At 38.8% G+C, this 8,227-nt stretch overlaps 1 long non-coding RNA gene across 3 annotated transcripts in view; it reads right to left on the bottom strand.

Moving 5' to 3' along the window:
- Window positions 1-7,023, bottom strand: part of LOC131280067 (uncharacterized) — a 96,003-nt gene extending 88,980 nt beyond the window's left edge. For 2 of the 3 annotated variants that reach the window (XR_009187650.2, XR_011648819.1), the window contains exon 1: window positions 6,805-7,023. This is a non-coding gene — a long non-coding RNA (uncharacterized lncRNA). The remainder of the gene's footprint in view (window positions 1-6,804) is intronic. The other variant, XR_011648828.1, reaches the window with a different exon arrangement.
- Between the last annotated feature and the right edge of the window lie 1,204 nt (window positions 7,024-8,227).

Genomic DNA, 8,227 nt, shown 5'->3' on the forward strand with positions numbered 1-8,227 from the left:
GCAGCCTTCTTTAAGGAACTAGAAAAACTAACTATGAAATTTATTTGGAAAGGAAAGAGACCCCGAATAGCCAAAGACATACTGAAAAAGAAAAACGAAATTGGAGGAATCACACTACCTGACTTCAAAACATACTATAAAGCTACGGTGGTGAAAACAGCATGGTATTGGCATAAGGAGAGACATATAGACCAATGGAATCGAATTGAAAGCTCTGATATAGAACCTCACATATACAACCACATAATATTCGATAAAGCCACCAAACCCTCTCAACTGGGAGAGAGTGGCCTATTCAACAAATGGTGTCTGGAGAACTGGATAGCCATATGTAGAAGAATGAAAGAGGATTACCATCTCACACCTTATACAAAGATCAACTCAAGATGGATCAAAGACCTAAATATAAAAGCCAAGACCATAAAAACCTTAGAAAGCAGTGTAGGGAAACATCTACAGGACCTTGTAATAGGTAATGGATTTATGAATATCTCACCAAAAGCACGAGCAGCAAAAGAACTAATAGATAAATGGGACTTCCTCAAAATTAAAGCCTTCTGCACCTCAAAGGAGTTTGTCAAGAAAGTAAAAAGGGAGCCCACACAGTGGGAGAAAATATTTGGCAATCATATATCTGATAAGAAACTTATAACTTGCATATATAAAGAACTCCTACATCTTGAAAATAAAAAGATAAACAATCCATTTAAAAAATGGGAAAAAGACTTAAACAGACACTTCTCCGAAGAAGAAATACAAATGGCAAGAAATCACATGAAAAAATGTTCCAAATCTCTAGCTATCAGGGAAATGCAAATCAAAACCACAATGAGATACCATCTTACACCCATAAGATTGGCAGCTATGAAAAAAACAGAAGAATACAAGTGCTGGAGAGGATGTGAAGGAAGGGGAACACTCATCCACTGCTGGTGGGAATGCAGAAGGATCCAACCATTCTGGAGAACAGTATGGCGGTTTCTCAAAAAACTAGCCATAGATTTGCCATATGACCCAGCAATACCACTGCTGGGAATATACCCAGCAGAACTGAAAACAAGAACACAAACCAATATATGTACACCAATGTTCATAGCAGCATTGTTCACTATTGCCAAAAGTTGGAATCAACCCAAATGCCCATCAACAGACGAGTGGATCAATAAAATGTGGTATATACACACAATGGAATACTACTCGGCTGTAAGAACAAACACACTACAAACACATGTGATAACATGGATGAATCTTGAGAACCTTATGTTGAGTGAAGCAACCCAGACATTGAAGGACAAATACTACATGACCTCAATGATATGAAATAAACAAGCTGCCCTAGATAGCAAGAGACTGAACGATAGGCTTGCAGGAAATCGGAGGGTGGAGGAAGGATATGAGCTGATGTCTGCAGGGGTGGAATTTAAGACGAGATGGTGGTAAGTATGAACACAAAGAAGAGATAAAAGGGGGGCAAGGGGTTGCCTTTGCTTGGGGCTTTGCGGGTTTGAGGGTGGCTGGGGAGGGACGGGTGGGTAACGTTGCCCAAAAGTGGGGGGAGGGAGGGGTAGCATACGAACACAGGAGAGGGTCAGGTGTTGGTGGAGAGTAAAATGCCGAGAAAATCATATCAAAATATAATAAAGAGGGTTACCTGTTTAGAATGCTCGGAGGGGAGGGTCTGATGCAGGACGGGCTCCTGGGGAATGTCTAAATGCTCATTCTGCCAGAGTGGGTGACACCATGGGGTAGAAACCCAAGTAGTGAGAGTGGGGGTGGACCCACATCCTGGGGAGGACTAATGCCATCCAATAGAGGGAACTGTATCCCTCGAGAGAAAGAGTGGCTCCCAGGGCATTGGGGCAGTTGAGCAAGTTAGGCCCTGAACACTATTCCATCTATCTCTGGAAGTGGCTCCTCAGGAAACGGAGGTTGGCTATCACTGAGGGCACCAAGGTGGAAGGGAAAATGGACGTTAAATGTGTGGAACCAAAGTAAATGGGGGGTAAGAGAGGAGTTTCTTGAGAGTACACAAGGATGGATATAAAACATGTAATATTACACCATAACATATAGGAGATGACAGACTGATAATGTAAACCATAATGTAAAACATAGGATAACTAAAAATGTAAAGAACTGTGTATCCTAAAGTATGCACCATAATGTAAACACAGATGTCACCTTGTTAGAAAGCTAATGTCTCAGACTCTGTACATCACTTTAAGTAAATATGATATGAATAGGGCGTAAGAGTATCACTGTGGAAGGGAAAAGGTTTTCTGGTGGATGTGTGGGAGTGCTGTATATTATATATATACATTGCTGTGGTCTAGGACTCCTGTGAAGAAAAGCTGAATAATTAGGGGGGGGGGGGGGAAAAAAAAAAAAAGAAAAAGAAAAAAATAGGATGTGGAATTTTTTCAAGTCAACATTCTTTATCTAAGTTCTTTATCTAACTTTATCCAAGTTCTTTATCTATCCTTTAAACTCATCGCTATATGCCATTCCCTAGTAAGGGACCATGACATTATATTGGGCTTCAAATTTCGGGGAGTTCTGGATCACAGAGTGTTTCAACAATGGCAATGGAGGGATACTGGTATGGGATACCAATGACAGATGATATATGACTGACAGGGAGCTGTACAGAACATATGTCCAGGGTGCATGGTAATGTTTGGATATACTCATAGTGGCAACAATTAAAAACCACAGTAGGGGGGGTACTGGGTTCCCGGCCAGTGGTGCTCTGTCGTGGTCCCTAGGGGAGCAGCGACAGTCTCCCAGGTACAGTGGTGGGGACCGGGAGGGAGTGAGGGTTCAACAGTGAGCCCCTGATACTAATGACTATGCTTGTGAGCTGATAAACCCAAAATAATAACAAGGCCTAGAGCAACTTTGTGCCTGGGAATTTCCTTCTGTCAGCCTTCATGTTACTCAAATGTGGCCAGTCTCGAAGCCAAACTCAGCATGTAAATGCAATGCCTTCCCCCCAGCGTGGGACATGACACCCGGGGATGAGCCTCCCTGGCAACGAGGGACCACTATCAACTACCAACTGATGATGCAACTGGAAAATGACCTTATACGGAAGGTTCAATGCGGATCAGCAGAATATCCATGTCTACATAAAATACCATGACTTTAAAATGCTGTTTGACCTAAAGTAAGGGGGAAATGGAAAGGAGAAATGAGTTTATATGGCTACGAGTTTCTAAAAAAGAGTCTGGAGGCTGGCAGAAGGTTTGCCCTCATGCACAACTGAGCAGAGTCAGAGAGACAGATAAAGCAGATACAACCCCCAGATATTGGTTCCTTTGAGGGCTAAAGAGACCCATGGGAGTTATGGTCATGGCCAATGGGGTTAACTACCAGGGCAGATGGCCCCTCTTTGGAAATGGTGTTTATGTGTGATGAATCTGGACTCAGATGGGATCTCCCTTCATAAGACTTTCATGCTAATGTGCTGGAGGTGCAGTTAATGTTGGGGTTTAAGATATATTTAGGGGATTTGAATCTCTGGACTGACAATGTGATAGCCAGATCCTGAGCCTCAACAGACTCCAGCACCTACAATCTGATTTATTGGACTTACCACACTCAGCTAAGATGGAGGTGAAGAAGGACAACCACCACACCATGGAGCCTAGAGTGATTACAACTGAAAATGGGAGGATTGCATCCAGCATCCAGGTGGAATCTGAGCCTCCTCTTGACATAAAGGTGCAATGGACACAACCAATCCAGTGTCCACATAGAAGAGGTGGCATTGGATTGGGAAAAGTGGACATAATGGACAAAGGGTATGGGGAAAGGCAGGAAGAGATGAGAGGTGGAGGCGTCTTCGGGACATGGAGCTGCCCTGGATGGTGCTTCAGAGGTAATCACCGGACACTGTAAATCCTCACAGGGCCTACATGATGGAATAGAGGAGAGTATGGGCCATGATGTGAACCAATGTATATGAGGTGCAGAGGTGCCCAAAGATGTACTTACCAAATCCAATGGATGTGTCATGATGATGGGAACGAGTGTTGTTGGGGGGGGGAGAGGGGGGGTGGGGGGGTGGGGTTGAATGGGACCTCACATATATATTTTTAATGTAATATTATTACAAAGTCAATAAAAAATAAAAAAATTTAAAAATAAAAAAAAAAAAAAAAAAGAGTTGAAAGAAGAACTCAGGGCCTGCATAGCCTAAAACATTTGCTGTCCAGTCTTTTATAGAAGGAGTTTGCCAACACCTGTTTTAAAATCAAGATCTAAGTCATTCCCAATTTCATATTTATACATCTAGATTATTCCAAAATGAATAAAGCATGTTTAGTTTGCCTCAACAACAAAAACAGAAGAATTAAAACAAAGGCAATAAATTTTACATTTTGATTCTCTAAGGAAAGTCTAATAATGACAAAGAATATACATTGGATATATTGTGGTATGCTCTGATACTTCAGAACATATCATATCTAATGTATGGAATAATCAAGAGACTGATGAGGATAGGGAGAATTTGGTTTGAAATTATTGAGGAAATGATAAAAAGTAAACAAAAGTTTCTGACCATTAGAAACAAATGTGAAAAGGAGTCCTTGATCTCTAGTCAACTGAACTAAAATCAACCAGATTTTTTAACCTCTGTTTTAACATCTGTTTATGCAAACTAGGGAAAAGGTGTCTTTTTTTTAATTGTTAAAGAAGCTTAGATTACATAAATGTTACATCAAAAATATAAACTCCCCCTGCATATTTTTCCTCATTAACGATATCCTACGTTAGTGTGGTCCATTTGTAATAATTGATTAACACATATCAAAGTATTGCTATTAGCTATGGTCTACAGTTTACGTTATGGTTTACATTTTGCATAGCACAATTTTACAGGTTTTGGCAAAATGTATACTGACCCGTATCCGTCATTGCCATGCATTCAGAACAATTCCAATGACCTCAAAATGCCCCGCGTTATACTTATTCTTCCCTCTCCCTCCCCTCAGAACCTCTGGTGACCACTGTCTACATATCAATGTTACAAGTTCTTCCATTACTAGAGTAATAAAAAGTCCACTTTAGTCCATAGTTGCATTCCCCCTTTATGTTTGCTCATTCCTCAGTCTTAAGGAGAAAAACATGGTTTGTTTTGTTTTAGTTTTAGATCTTATAATATACTTTATGAACATGTTGCCTTGGTCCAGTCCCATAAAAGAAGATGGACAATTTACCAAATTCTTGCTAGGTTTTCCAAACAAAAAAATCACATCTCTCTTTTCCTTGGTGATATCTCAAAAACTTGTGTTTGTTGGCTGGTTGATTGGATTATTTTGGCTTTGGCTTTGGACTATATATAAATATTTTTTTAATTAAGAGGTGCTTTAATTCTATAAGCTCATTGAAAGTATTCCTTCATATATTACTTACACCTTGACAATCAGTGCCTGCTACATAAAAGATATTGGATACATTTTTGTTTAAGTGAATGGTCCAATTAATGAATAAGTACTCACTTCATTTTGCACCTTACTTTCATATATTTTCTGGATTTGATAAAGTCTCATTTTACCTTTATTACTTTTAGTTCTGCAAATTTTATAAATGATGATGCACCTGTGGAAAAGGTGTTAATAATAGCTTGCTATTTAAGTTTGTCAAGTTAGTTATGCCAATTTGAACTTATAAAAAAATTGATTTCTAACTTTTACTGGGTACATTCTACTACACATGAATTTTCACATTGATACATTCTCCTACACAGTTAAATATAATATATTCATGTATCACTTCTGACTATGCAAATACTGATGAGTTAAATTTGGCACCTCATTAGGTTAAGGAAGAACGATCACTTAATATTTTATGCAATTGTATAAAACCAACTATCTAAATTTTTTAAAAAGAAAAAACTTCTGTTTCTAGGGGAAAAAATCCCTGAAAAGTAGATAGAGCTGTATGAATAAACGTTTATATTTTTCTGTATTATTGGAACCATGCATGCTTAGAGAGCACAGGTAGGTTCAGAATTCCTTTATAAACAGCCTTAAGGTTATCACTCTATTTTTAGTTATGCTTCAAGCTTGCGTGGGGGTCCTGAGGGTGGTCGGCTGATAAGATGAAAAAAAGAAGAAACCAACGGCCCCTCCCAGCCACCCTTTGGTGGCTCTAGTCATCTTTCTCCCTTATTGTCTTTCAAGAAAATTCTATTTAAAAAGGCTAAAGGGATTCCATTTTTGTTTTGTTGATGTCTGAATAATTACAGTCGTTTTCCTAATTGTGACTTTTAATAAATAATGCCTCTTTCCTCCAAAAGAGTCCATAACATAAGGAAAAAGTTTTCTGCAGAATCGACACATACGTTAAAAGTTGCTTAAGAACAACTGTGAAATAGATTAGCTAAATAGGTATTACAAAAATACAGACGCAGTCAAATAGGAAACTAATTTCATCGAGGTATTGATTTGTAGAGCACTTTTGTATCAGGAACTGCCATTGTTCAAAAGCTAATTTGATGCCTTTAAGGAACTTCTCCTGCCATTTTCTTCCCTGAGATGCTGCTGGCTAGGAGAAGCAGAAAGGAACTGCCACCACTACTGAGAGCGTATTTGTTCAAACAATGTTTTGTTACATCTGATAAAAGGCTGAGGCTGAAGAGATTTTTATTAACTTCAAAAAAAGTGTCACTTTTTCCTAACAAAGACCCCAGAACCACCAATTAGTTCTTCCAAATATAGCCAACATGCTAGGAGGGAGTTCTAGAAGGAGGAGGCGCTGAGGAGGGTATCCAGTGGGGGAGGCAGTTAGGAGACCTACCTGGGAATACTCACCAGGCAGGTTTCTGACATGGGGAGTTTAGAGTCTGGATAACAAGCCTGCCAGGACAGTGGATCATGGTCTACAGATTATTTACTCAGCATGTGATCACTAGGTTCAGCGAAAGAGCGGAAAAAGGCAGAAGAGTTTGAAGTTTAGCTAAAGTTTAGAGGAGAAATTGGGCCAAAGAGCTATTCCTGCTGTCAAAAAAAAGCAAAGCGTGCTGCTAAAACGGTGGCAGAGGCTTAGAAACTGAAGGGCTGGCTGGGAGAGCTGAAGTCTTTTGAACAGCAAACGGCCCCAAGCACTTTTCCACATATTTGCCTCCCCAATTGAAAGTTTGGGAAAGATTAATTTTGGGCATTGTCCCAACAATGTGATGTTTTCACAAAGTTGAAGCTATTTGGCAAGCATGGGTATATGGGGAAGGAATTTGGAAGCACCCCATGCGCTGTAGACCCTATAAATGTCATTTTCAACCGTAGAGGGAGGGAAGCAAAGAATGTTCTCCTTCTTGATGACGGTTTTTAAAAGAAAGTGTGTGTGTGTGTGTATGGTGGGAGGGGGAAGGGATTTCTCAGTCTTCCTTTGTCAGAGAAGCAAAAAAAAAAAATACTGTTGAAACATATAGTCAGAACCATTCATTCAGTTCATTTCTGAAATATGGATCATGAACTTGTAACAGTATCTAATAAAGTGGGTTAGCATATTATTATGCAGTTAACTGAATTTATGAGAATTTAAAAAACAACTAAAATTATATGGCCACGTTGATACATAATTATTACATAATACATAGTATTACATAATCACTGTTTAGTCCATCCCTGTTATAAAATACACTACCAAATTTAGTAATAGATTTAAATAATCCCTACATCTATAAAAGTAGAACTAAACATCACACAGAAAAGTGAATGCAGACATTTGAAACATCACATATTCTTCAACTTTCGTGTTTGTGAACTTTCAACCACTATCCCAATGATAAATTTTCATAATTAAAAAGAATGAAAATATTCACTAAGTCAAGGTAGTTGTTTTATTAAATGTTCATAGCATATATTTCCCTGGATTCCTTTGATGCCGTATTCTACAGGTCATAGTAGTTCCCCAGATGCATTCTGATAGAATTTTTTGCATTCATGTCATATCCTAAAATAAAGCAAGGCTCAAAATAAAAGAATCAAAGCACAAGCAGTTGAGAGCGTATAAAAATAAACTTTAAGTCCACCCTTCAGACTGCTTAAGTATGAGTAGTAATTATTGTACTTTTTTGTGCTCACTTATTTTTAAAGTATCTTTGAACCCTCTCCAGAAATATTAGCATCTGTCTTAAATAACACTTATAAAAGATGAGGAGTAGGTATCAAAGGTTAAGTAAGTACTACAGAAACAAAATACATCTAGTGTACCTATGCAC

Source organism: Dasypus novemcinctus, chromosome 1 (assembly GCF_030445035.2).
Source record: "Dasypus novemcinctus isolate mDasNov1 chromosome 1, mDasNov1.1.hap2, whole genome shotgun sequence".
NCBI lineage: Eukaryota > Metazoa > Chordata > Mammalia > Cingulata > Dasypodidae > Dasypus > Dasypus novemcinctus.